The following is a 12,479-nucleotide window of genomic DNA, read 5'->3' as shown; positions in this document are numbered from 1 at the left end:
GGCAGACTATCAAAAAACAGGAAACTCAACAGGAGCCACCAAGCCCCTAAATGTTAAATCTGGAGAGTAGGAGAGCACCTCCCAATAGCGCATTTTGTGCAACATCCTTTGCCACTTCTAGAACCCCGTGGCTCCCAGTGTTTTAAAGCGTGAGATCCCTTCACATGACCGTCCGCACCGACGCAGCGCACACATGGAGCCGCAGCCTCTGGCTTTCAAATTCAGTACCTACCTGCCACAGTCACTGTCATAAGAGCAATTCAAACCTTGTTGCTAAGCAGGTGAGTATTACGCATGAGGGACTCTATCAAAGCTCTCAGAAAGATTAAACTGTCAGGAGGAACATGCAAGAAAGGAGAGTCCACAAAACATGGATTTTAAGGTTTCTCATACTAAAAACATTAACTCGTCTCAGTCGTCTTTTTTTTTAAATGAATGAGCCCCATATTTCTTTTCCTTAAAAGACACATAACCATTTTGCATATTTAAATACTACGAGTCAAAAAGAAAAAATAAATAAATAAATAAATAAATAAATACTACGAGTCAAAAAGAGGGGAAGTAGTAGCCTGAAATGCACAATGAAGTATGGTGGCTCTCTGGCCAAGTCTCAGCTCCAGGGACAATGAATGTCCCAATCTGAATTCTAACTGCCCTGGCCCAGTCCAAGGCTCTCTCCAGCCCAGAGCCTGCTTTTCTCATTATCTGGTATCATAATTTCAGAAATGCTTGATCTGTGTCCAGTCACATAAGTGACAGTTTGCTTTTTTTAAATGGAGAAAAGCTAGGACAGGGGTGTCCAAACTTTTTTCAGTGTTTTTCACCAAGGGCCATACACAAACAGCCGGGCCACTCACTCGAGGTGAAGTACGTATTGCCTCACCTGGTTTATTTAAGTAAACTAAATATATTTTTGGAAATTGCTTCAGGCCAATTAACAATGGATTGCAGGCTGCAGTTGGCCCGCGGGCCGCAGTTTGGACACCCCTGAGCTAGGATATGGTGTTAACATTTAATGAGTCATTCTGAGTACTAATCTGAAAACACAATTACTGCTAAAATATTCTTGCTTTTGTATTATTAAAAATTATGTTTTCAGAGAATGCTTGCCATTCAGCCAATACTCCTTATTTAAGTAACATGAGTAGATATCATTGCATTTTAAAAATAATTTTAAGATCTATTCACTTAGATGCAATTTATTCTTTAAATTGAAAAAAGTGATTAACCTTTGGTTAATTACATCTGATGTTTCGAACACAAACAACATATTTTGGTTAGACAATATATACATTTTATATGGAATGAGTTCTAATACCTTACACTATACATATTTTTTGTTTTTTACTTGAGGATTTTAATAAAAAATATCCTGCAGTGGGCTGTATAATTAATCTGTCGACATCAGCAAGTGCAAATCAATCTAGCACACAGTCTACCTCCTTTCAAAAGAAGTCACTTTCTACTTGCATAGTCTAATAAACAAGTAGAAAAAGCTAGAGACAATTGATGCCTAGCAATGAATTAAGCCAAAACACCACAAATGTGCCAATAAACTGTAACACAAATAATGGCCATGTAAAATTCTCAAATAAAACATTTTAATTTTGGTATTAGTGTGTCCGCTAGTGTTCACGTTCTCAACCTTTCATTGGTGAGATAATATCTTCTTTTTGAGAACTATAGAAAAGTACCACGTGGGTTATGCTGAAGTAGGTATTTGGATTTGTAATTCAGGAATCTCCCCAAATGACCGAGGGCCAAGCTGTGATCAAACAATCTCTGCATTAATATTATCCTCTAGGAGAATGAGATGTTCCCAGTAGATCTTGACCAATGAAAGAGATACGTTCCTCAATCCCTTCAATTATTCCTTGGAATAATTTCTTCCCAGCCACGTGCTCACCTACTCCTACTCACTGAGTGTCAATATATCTACCGTAAAACAAGACAAGACCAAAAAACCTTTGAGGCAGTGAGTACACTAAAACAGTGGGAAGATTTGAAACTTGCAAAGTGCTGAATCATGCTTATGTTTAGATATTATTTCTACAACTGGTTTTGGAGGCACAAACTCCCTTTACCAATACTGGCTAGAGATACTTCCATCTTAAGCGACTGGAAGATGGGATCAGGAATGAACCTGACGTCTTTGGTCACTGTCTGGCATAAAGTACCTACTGGAATTATCTACTGGAACCACTATCACACAGAGTTGGAGAAACTAAGAATTCAAAGTGAAACAACATTCTAGAATTGGAATGCCAGGGAAGGAAAAAAAAAACTTCATTCAGTAGGTGGCACTCTTTCCTTAAAGATGTAACTTAGGTGACTTAATAACAAAGGTATCATCTGCCCACTAATCACTTGAAAAAGGCACACAGATTCTGACATCCTGTCCTAAATATAGTCCCAATCATTACTTTCTGTCTATCTAAATAACGTCTTCCTCATTTCAATGGCATTCTGGAGGTGTTCATAAATATGTTAATTTCTTTTCACTATACCAAAAGCTACAATTTAGTAGAACCAAACAACTGCATTTATTTTAAACTGGCAGGTTTTGACATATGACTTAGCTTGGTATATGCTTCAAAAGAAATGGATCATAACCATTTTCTAATTTTAATGAATTCAGTTATGAATTAATAAGATGAACGGAAATGGGGCAAATGACCGTACCTGTTATACAGACACTATATTATTGTATTATTTGTTTTAAAACATGACAAACTCTTTTTCACAAGCATGCATGTGAATATTCTTTTTACCTAGGAAAACTCTGCCTCAATTTATTATCATTCTGGCTGATACAAAACCCAAAACTTCTCAGTTGAAAAATAGAAACAGCTGACAATTAATAAAATGTGAGTTTATCTAGTATATGAAGAAGCAAAAAATAAAAATAAAATTTGTCTAGTTTTCCTTAGGCATATCTCTCTGGATTTTAATACCCTGTAGTTCTACTTCATCACTCAAATTCTAGGGTCACCCCTTCCTTGGAGAAACTGGCACAGATGCTGCCTTCAGCCTCCTCCACGAGTCACAGCTCCTCTAAAACTAAAACTTAACGAGTCACGGCCCCTCTAAAACTTAACGGAGTGAGGTAGGGCTTCCTCTGTCCACCAGCTAATAGCACCCTGTTATAATGGCTTCTTACTTATCTGTCTCCAACACCTGACTGTGAGATCCTTGAGGGCAGAAATGGGTCTTGACTTTATGTCCCCTGCCCTAGCAGAAAGCTTGGCAAATGGGAGGTACTTAATAAATACGTGGTGAATAAAGGAACAGACTGATCTTTTGCCTCCAGCTGGCTGTATTTTTCCTTGAGGACAAGCCTCTGTCTTACTCACCTTCCATTCTAACAATACTGACTCTCAGAATGCCTGTGTGTCCATGGCAGGCTGTGAGGAAGTAATGCCTTTCCCATGAGCCTCCAGACCAGAAAGAGCTTCAAGATGTAAATAAGCTTCACTGAGGCCTAATGTAAACCAAGTATCCACCATCAGTTCTAGGGACACTGAAGAGAGAAGGGCTGGGAAAACCAGTCGTGGGAAGAGTGACAGATTGTATCCCTAGTAAAACACTAAGAGATGATCAGTAAAAGAAGCTAAGAACCATGAGCCTAGGTAGCTATATTTCAGTAAGAAAAAAACTGTCCCATACTTTTGGAAATTGTCCATGTCTCTAATTTTCTTAATGGTTGTTGATTTTCCTCTGGTTACTAGGAAAAGTCTTGAAGAAAAGATTTTGTGCTTGGGAGGGGAGAGGCAGAAGCCAAGAGACTACATCCTATTAGGAAGCAAATTAGGAAGAAAGGGAAGTAGCTAAGGAGGTCAGTGAATGGGCTGGAACCCCAAATCCAGACTCCTCAAACCTAGATTTTCCTAATTTGGGGGGATATAGCTGGCTGAATGCATTTGAAACCACAGCATAAGAATTAAAAATAGAGCATGTTTCCCGAATGTCAGTTTTTTTCCAAGATTTGGGAGAGGGGTGCAGTGATAGTTCTGTGCTAAAAATACAAATATGACTAAGATATAAAATTCAAATGAATGAAGGTAAACCATGAGAGTAGGGGCCTGAATCCAGTTTGCTCTGTGTCCCCAGTAAGCCTTCCCAAGGTGGCAGGCCGCACAGGATACCGCTGGCTCCCTGCTGAATGCACAGCCAGGACCGTCACCAACACGCTAAGCAGCTCTTCTCAGCAATGTTCCCATCCCAGTTTCATGTTCATATACACACAATGTGACAAAACTTCAAAAACCTGTTGAGGGTGCATAATTTATCAATGGCACAACAATTAGCCATTTATCAGTAACAAGTCACCCTCTACACCTGAGGCAGAGATAAGGTAGGTAAACAGTGTAACTGCTAAGTGCTAGCCATATCTTTACCATCAAAGAAAGCCTATTAGTTATCCAAGATAAAAATATTTAGAGATAGTTCTAAATATGCTTTAAATTAGTTTTCTAAAAATAAATCATTTTAAAACTTTGGTATTTTATTATTACCAAGAAAGTACTCATGGATCACCATCCCAGGTGTGTTGCCATTCCTACACCTTCAAAATCTACGTGGCTACTGGTCAGGTACACATGCTGACCCAGATAAAATGGGACTGGGACCGTATTTCTCTGAGGTTACTACATGTGTCACTTAGGAAGAGGGCAGAGAAATGCAAGAGCCACCTGGAAGGCTTGGACAGGAAGCAATCCTCTGAACACTTGGGGCAGGAAGGTCAACATTAAAAGAATTATTCATGTCATCCTAAGGGAAGTCCATAAAACCTGGGGAAAAAATGTGCAAGTAGAACCCATAAGGTGGGTTGTAAGCACACTTACGACCATGTTTCTGTTAGAACATAATCTCTTTGAGAGCAGGGAGTTTTGTCTGTTTCATCACTGCTGCTTTCGTAGTGCAATTCTTAATAAGTTCGTTGAATGAATGTTTTGTTACACCATGAGCTACAATAATTTAAGCACAGAGAGAACTCCTGCCTACATAGTTCATAACCATGGCAAGCTTAGTCACAGACCTGCTTGCTATCCAACAGTCAAGTGCCTTCCAAGATTGAGAAAGGTCAGTGTGTCAGAAAAGCACACTCACTACTTTAACAACAAAACCTCCTCCCTTTGCTCTCTCTTCTTGCCTTAAAACAAAAACCAGTCCAACTAACCCCAAGCTGCTTCTTTTCCTTGGCCAATTCCTGGGCTTCCTCCTCTCCCCAGCTCCGTCCTCCTCCAGCTTCGCCTGTGCCTCTCACGGTCCTGCCATCCCTTCAGGAAGCACAGTGGCTCTGACACCATCATTCCACTAAAACTGCTGGTCTTGAGACAGTCACTGCCGCCCTGCATTCTGTGCCTAGTGACATCACTACTGCTGATCATTTTCCCGACGGTCTTTTCCAGTGTCACCTGTCCTGCAATGTCTCAGGCTCCCTCTGCGGGTTCTCTGCTGTCTTCCAGGAAATCCTGGCACTCCTCAGAGGGAGGAATCCAAGCCAGAATCTCTCCACTACCCTTTTAGAGGTACGGATATGAACCTGGGCCTACCTACCTATCAAGAAATTCAAATTCATTCCTCAATCCCCGGCAGTTGTGACAGATTCTAAGCAACCCAGGATTCAATTGGGCAAAGATATCATTAGAGGGAAAAATCTGTGAGAAGCCATGTGACTTCAACCCAAAGCTAGAATTACTATCAATGTAAAAAAAATAAACTTACGCATATCTTACTTTCCACAAGTTATTTTCTGTACATAAATAAAATACACATAATAAAATCACTTTCTCATGAGTCTGACACTGAATCATTTTTGATTTTTTTCAGGGGGCTGTCAACTCGCATTTTTATTAAGAGGACTTTCTTAAAGCACAACAGTATTTCTTTCTTCATCTTTTTTCTTCATTGCCTACACGATTTGTACCCTAAAAGCACAATCAATAGGCAGCATTCACGAAACCGGGAGTCCCCACAGCCAGTGTGGACACGAACACTGTCGAGTGCAGGCAGAACCTCCAACCATCCCTGAGGTTTCTCTCTGAGTTTCTCATGAAACTAACTAACCAGTCATCAATGGCTAGCTAGAGAACAGCAGAACTGATCCTCCCGCCCAACACTTGCCTGGGGTAACTCAGTTTCCAGCACAGGAGTTCACACACAGTACGCCGGTAAACGTGCACCGAGTTGCAGTGATAGTGTAAGTTTCCATAGCAGCACACAGACGTGTAAGACTAACGGGACAGCAGACACATTACTGTTATAATTTAAGAAAACAAACTAATGGAATATCAGAGACACAGTTAAGGGCAAAGATATTTATCTTGCCTTGTAGGAGATTTCAGTTTTACATGGATGACCTTTCTGTAATTAAACTCAAGGATAATCTCCTTGGTTTGTTGGGGAAGCACAGGGTCAGGAAGATTACTGAATTCTCTCCGAGCCACTAAGCTCTTCATTATCAAAGATGCCTGCTGAACACAAAATAAAGATCCCATGTTTAGTAGGCAGGCATTCATTAACTTCTATTACTAGTAAAGAACAAACATCAACAAGAAAATACCTGAAGTTCATTTAGGCACAAGTCTATATTGAATGTTAGCCTTAGGTATCATCTATACTCAAATAGTAAACAGGCACAATTACAATTAAAACACACCAACTAAAAGAATGCCGAAGTCTGAACTGAGCTTTAATTTAAAACCACTGGAAATGAAAACTAGCTATTTTTTCCAGAACCCATCTATAAAGAGCTCTAATAGCTATGTTTTGTTGTAAAGAAATAAATTTCAAAATGCCTGCGGTACCCAAGGCAACCCCTCGAGCATGCACAAGGGCACAGGTGTGAGCTGTGGGGCCGCGCAGGGGACGCGTGTGGACAGAGCAGAGGGTCAGCTTCCACTCTGCCTCTCGCTGCTCCACTGGCTCAGGAGGCCACCTCCCTTTTCTGAGCTATTGCCACCAAGTGTACAACGGGAATGCTACCTGTGTAACGGCGCGGGTGAGACGACGTCTGCGCAAGCACTCTGTAAAGGGTGACGGCTCCCCACGTGCTAACAGTGACCACTTTTAACGCACGTGCGCTGCCAGCACATCTCCCATCCTGCTGGCAAAGATGTGCGCATTAAGGAAGTTAATCATGTCGGAAACCTGGAGCCTACTCTCTTCTCTGGTACAGTTAACACACGGAAGTCTACATTTATTTGTTTACAATTGGCCTTATTTTATAACAACTTCACGTAACAATGAAAAATGTTACAATGTTTCACTGATGCTTCCTGTATATTTTGGAAAATCTAAACATAATTTAAAGTTATCACTAGATAGGATTTTTACTTCAGTAAAAGCCAAGGCAAGGAAATGAATAATAGATCATGAAATTTGTGCTCTGATGTAACTCAAACCCATCTCCTGATATAAAAAAATGCAAAAGTATGCATAAAGGATTATCACGAAGGTTAAGAGGACAGTCTTGGAGTCAAATGGCCAGGGTTCACAGCCAAGCTTCACCACACACTAGTGGCCGAGTCACCTCACCTCTCAGAGTCTCTGCTTTCTCGTTTGTAAAATGGGAATAAAAATGCACTTACTTCACAAGGATGGTGCAAGGCTTAAATAAGACGAGCTATATAACGCACCCAAGGTACCAGGCTCAGAGGAAGTCCACTATTATTGCTATTTGCAATAAGGGCACAGCAGGAGAATGCTGCTGACTGAGGGCGCTGGAGGTGAACTAGGCACGGGCCACCCCTGCCCCACAATGCACTGCAGCGCTCAACCTGACAACGATGGAACCTTTCTGGTGCCAGATACTCAGCCAGACAGTTGTACTGCTGATTTCTAAAATGCTGTAACCTCAAGTCCTAATGCTTTGTTTTTACCCTTTGAAAGCACTTTCACATCCATTATCTCATTTGATCCTCTCAAATTTTGGAAGTAGGAGAGGTATTATTTCTAGCTCACAGATGAGAACAGTCAAACTCAAAGTTAAAGTAACTTTACTCAGTGCCCTGCAGAGGTGGTAGGACAGTACAGGGGACAGCCCTGATGAGTCGAGCAAATGCTAACACTTACTCTGCCCCAAAAAGCAGTTAGCAGGTTAAATGCCTTTCAACTAAAGACACCTGGCAATTCTCCTCCAACAGCTTAAGGGAGAAAGCAGGTATCACCTATGTCCATAAGGAACTCTTGAATATGAACTGCAATTTGATTAGGCTTTTCATTTTAACTGAAACAGTAAAGGAAACGGTTAAGTTTTGTATCAGAATAGTTTTGGTTTTCAAAATATTATCCACATTGTCTCACTTCAAGTAGGGCTACTTGATTCCTAAGAAGAATTCTCACGGAGTTCATCTGTTTCTAATTTTTTCATTAGTTCTACAAAAGCAATCATAGATATCTTGAAATAGACTAGAATGTTCAAGTTTTATTTTTTTAAGTTTAAAGTTTTAAGAGAAACAATCAATGATTACAAATACCATTTTTAATAAGCACAGAAGTTAACATGTGTGGGGACAGAGCCAGGAGTGCCGTTTCCAGGCTCTCGGCCTCACGTGGAAAGGTGCTCACTCGGGTAGTAAATGGCCATCAGCTATGATTGGATGGCCATCAGCTGTGGCTAGTTGGCTGTCAGCTGTAACCAGTGAGCCACTGGCCACTAATATAACTGCCGTGGCTACGCTAGCAGAAAATGGGGGCTAGCAAGAAGATGGGGGCTGGCAAGCGCGGATTGCAGTTAGCAAGTAGTCGGTCGGATGGCAGAAAAGCGGACAGCAGGTCGCACGTCCTGTGAATCCAACCTCCAGTGAGACTATAGTGGTATGACTCCCCTACCTATGGCTCCCTGGGTGTTCCTTTTTGGCCTCACCATATCCTGTGTTCTTATGCGGGGAGCAGGAGCTGAGACTCCACAGGCTGCCCTGAGTGACACATGGGGCAGTGAGCAGGGTCTCCTGCATGACACATGGCACAGCGAGCAGGGTCTCCCGCATGACACCCTGCATGATAACATGCTACCAATTTTTTTAAATAGCAGTCTAAAGGCCCACCTGGTAGTCAGCCTGATTAAACTTGAATTATGAAATGATTAGGAAAACATTAAGTTACAAATCAGGGGTTAAAAAAAATGTAAGCCTAGGTCTTTCGTGGTCCATCCTCCTCTCTCAAAGTCTACCTACCTTTAAAGAAGCCTGATTAGTTTGTGCAGTTCACTGTTGCCAGGGATTGATTCTAGCCACAGCTGCTACCACCACCACCACCAACTCTGCCTGCTCTCCACCTCCCAGTCTGGTGTCTGGAAAACGTCCCACTGGCTGCTTCTAGGCTCCAACAGGCAAGCACGGGTCAATATCCTTTTGGGGCAGTCTTATTCAGGAGGAGGAGTTCTAAGTGGTACCTGAAATGATCTGTGCCAGGGAGTCTACCTGGCTTCGGATGCATCACAGTAACCAATGCCTCTGTGGCCCAGGGTCCAAGGTAAGACCTAGCAAGGTTTCACGGCCCAGACTTAAAGACTCCAAAACACTGGGGATGCCAAAAAAATGTATACACATGCCTTGTGTTCATCTTTTGTTATCGGTATATATTGAACACTACAATTTTAGTAGTTTTTTTCCTTTCTTAAAATGTGTATACATTTTTTGGCACCCTCATAGTTACTGAGCTACAAGGGAGAAAAATGAAAGCCACGCGGCTAAGAGAGCTGACATCACCATTTCCCCGTGACAATCACAGGTGACATATATAGTCTTAGAGGAGAGTTAGTGATAGCTGCCAGGTCTCTGAACCTCAAATTCACACATATGGTCCTAAAAAAAACAAACATTATTCCATTTTCACAGGTAAAAGAATTGTGGAAGACAGAGCTGAACTTATGAAACTTCCAGGATATTTTCATGGTTTATGGAAGAACAGAATATTGTATTTAAAAAGATTTGACACATGTGGCCACCTAAGTAAATGGGAAAGAATTCATCAACATTTAAATATATTCCTTAAGCAGAAACTTTTTACAAAACATAAGTGTCATTACCAATGTTTGTAATGTAGGCAGTCTCCCATAGTACACTGAAAAAAAAATCCTACATTACAAACTAAAAAATCAGTAACTGATGTCTTTGGGCTAACTTTTGTGACATTTAAGAACTCTGGCTTTGGCCAATATAAAATGTAGCTCATGTGCTCTATATTCACAAGAAATGATACACCGGGGCAAAGGGAACTGAATAATATGAGGGCAGAAAGTTAGCCTAGGAATTCAAGTGAGGTAAAGGTAACCCAAAGTGTAAAGCAGATTTGATCACAAATGCAAACGCTATCAATGCTCAATAAATGACTTATAAAATGAGGATGATTTTTAATAAAGAAATACAGAAAAAAGTGAGTGCACTGGCACTATGGGAACTTGCTATAGCACAGAGTTCAGTGTAAGTGGTTTACTGGAGACCTTGTAACAGCAAGTCTCAGAATAATTTGCCAGCATGGAGTCAAAAGACAGCATTTGAGCAAGACCTGTGTGCGTACTGGGGTTGGGGGAGGTCACATGTGTATGTATGGAGTGGGGTGGTTAAGAAACAGACAAACACAGAGAAAACAATTTCACCTGGCCTCAGCGTATGGCCAACCATATGTTCTACTTAGATAAGAAAGTTCTAATTTGTTTTTAGTAATTAAAATCTGTGACATTCAGTATTTTGAAGAAATTTCAAGAAGAATAAAGCATTACCTTGCACAATGTAATTCTGAATGCATTTCTTTAGCAAGTTGCTGCTGCATTTACAGATATGCTGACTTCAGACACTAATGGTTTTTTATCTTATCATCAAAACTTGGCCCAGGAAGTGAGAAAGAGAAGAGAAAGGAAGAAGTTCTTGAGCATAAACCTTTTCTCTTTGATGCCAAAACTGCCTTTATGGACCCAAGCCCAAAAAGGGAAGACTTTGTTCTTGTGTGTCTTTGGCACTATTCACAACTCTCCTAGCAAATCCTCTTGTACTGAAGGGAATGTTCTAGTATCCACTTATAAAACTGCAGGACGACTTCCGTTTGCATTGTATAAATGATAGTCTAGCTGCCTTATTTATTGCAGACAAGACCTATAGCCAGTTATCACAACCAGTCACAATAGGCTGGAAGAATGGTGCACTAAGGCAATCAAGACTCAAAAGGACTTTGTTCTATTTCTTATCACAGCCTTGTCTGGAAATCAGACACTGGTCAGCATGTAGTGAGTGCTCCCAAATATCTGAATACCTGATCACAACAATCAGAACTATGGAACTGCATGGATTGTGACATAAGCGGAAGGGTCAAGTGCTCTTCACTACTGGGAATCTAAGACAAACAGCAACTCCTGTTGGATGTCCATGGGATCAGCAATGAATTCTGAGCAGCTTCAGCTTGGTGCAGTCACATCCTTACAAGTTAGTCTTATTCCAAATCTATTTGAAAGTCAAAATTTTCTAGAACTCAAGCCACACGTTATTAGATTAAAAAGAAAAAAAAGATTCATAGTGAAATTCATATTTTCCAGTAATTGCCAACTTTTCCAAATTATGTGAAAAGAAGCCCCCAAATATAATTAAATATTAAGTTTCACAATTAGGAAACAATATACCTGTCACTGAACAATGTATTTTATGTATACATTTGTATACAAAATTAAAAAGTCTATATATTATACATGTGTATTTATGAAAAGGTCTTTACAAAAATAGGAAAAGACAAAGGATTGCATTATTAAAAGTTATCTCTGGAGAATGTCTCTTCCTTATACAATTAAAGTTGGGAGGGGAAGATAGATTTTAATGGTAAAGTTACCAAAAATTAGATTTAAAGTTATTTTCAAAACTGTTCTCTGAGCATATTTATGAAACACAAACATGCTAACAACTTTGCTCTAATTTATTTTCTCCACTTTGCAAAATACTATTCTCCCAGCAGTTATATGTTTCTTAATAAAATATTTTTGCATCATTTAATGTCAGTTAACAAAAAATGATTTCTCTTTTTTCTGAGCCTTCATTGCTTTTCATTTGTACTTCTCCTCCTGGTTGGTACCCAGGTTTAAAATTCCAAGACTTTATAACTTCAAAAAAGTATAACTGCTGTTTCAATAAATACAACTAAATTTAGCCACAAGAAATAATTTTCAAATTCAATTTTTGGAAAGGTGCTAGAGCTTGAAGGGACCCAAGACATTATGTAATCCAACCTCTTCTTTTCACAGATGAGAAAACGAGACCCAGGAGACTGGCATTGGGTCCTCACGAAGTGATGGACCTCATCTACGTCCTCCCGATGACATACATGCTTTATCCCACATCACAGGTTTGAAAGTTGCACTTTTCCCTTACTCTAGCAAATAATTTCAAAATAATGGGGGGGGGGGGAGAAATTGCTCTCAAAATGATTCATAGTCCATACAAAATGCCTTTGCTAAACTAATGGTAACTAGTAAATTAACAGGGAGTCTCACT

General features: G+C 40.2%; 1 protein-coding gene and 1 long non-coding RNA gene across 3 annotated transcripts in view; one reads left to right on the top strand and one right to left on the bottom strand.

Annotated features, from left to right (window-relative positions):
* The window catches only part of MAP3K1 (mitogen-activated protein kinase kinase kinase 1), a 74,146-nt gene that overhangs the window by 47,615 nt on the left and 14,052 nt on the right, over positions 1–12,479 (bottom strand). The gene's annotated exons all lie outside the window — the stretch shown is intronic.
* The window catches only part of LOC117025305 (uncharacterized), a 78,265-nt gene that overhangs the window by 65,146 nt on the left and 640 nt on the right, over positions 1–12,479 (top strand). The window contains exon 3 of the long non-coding RNA XR_004423578.1: positions 12,230–12,330. This is a non-coding gene — a long non-coding RNA (uncharacterized LOC117025305). The remainder of the gene's footprint in view (positions 1–12,229; positions 12,331–12,479) is intronic.

The sequence above is a fragment of the Rhinolophus ferrumequinum genome, chromosome 7 (assembly GCF_004115265.2).
Source record: "Rhinolophus ferrumequinum isolate MPI-CBG mRhiFer1 chromosome 7, mRhiFer1_v1.p, whole genome shotgun sequence".
NCBI classification, from domain to species: domain Eukaryota; kingdom Metazoa; phylum Chordata; class Mammalia; order Chiroptera; family Rhinolophidae; genus Rhinolophus; species Rhinolophus ferrumequinum.
The sequence above is the reverse complement of the archived record's forward strand: the minus strand, read 5'-3'. Positions and strand labels throughout refer to the sequence as shown.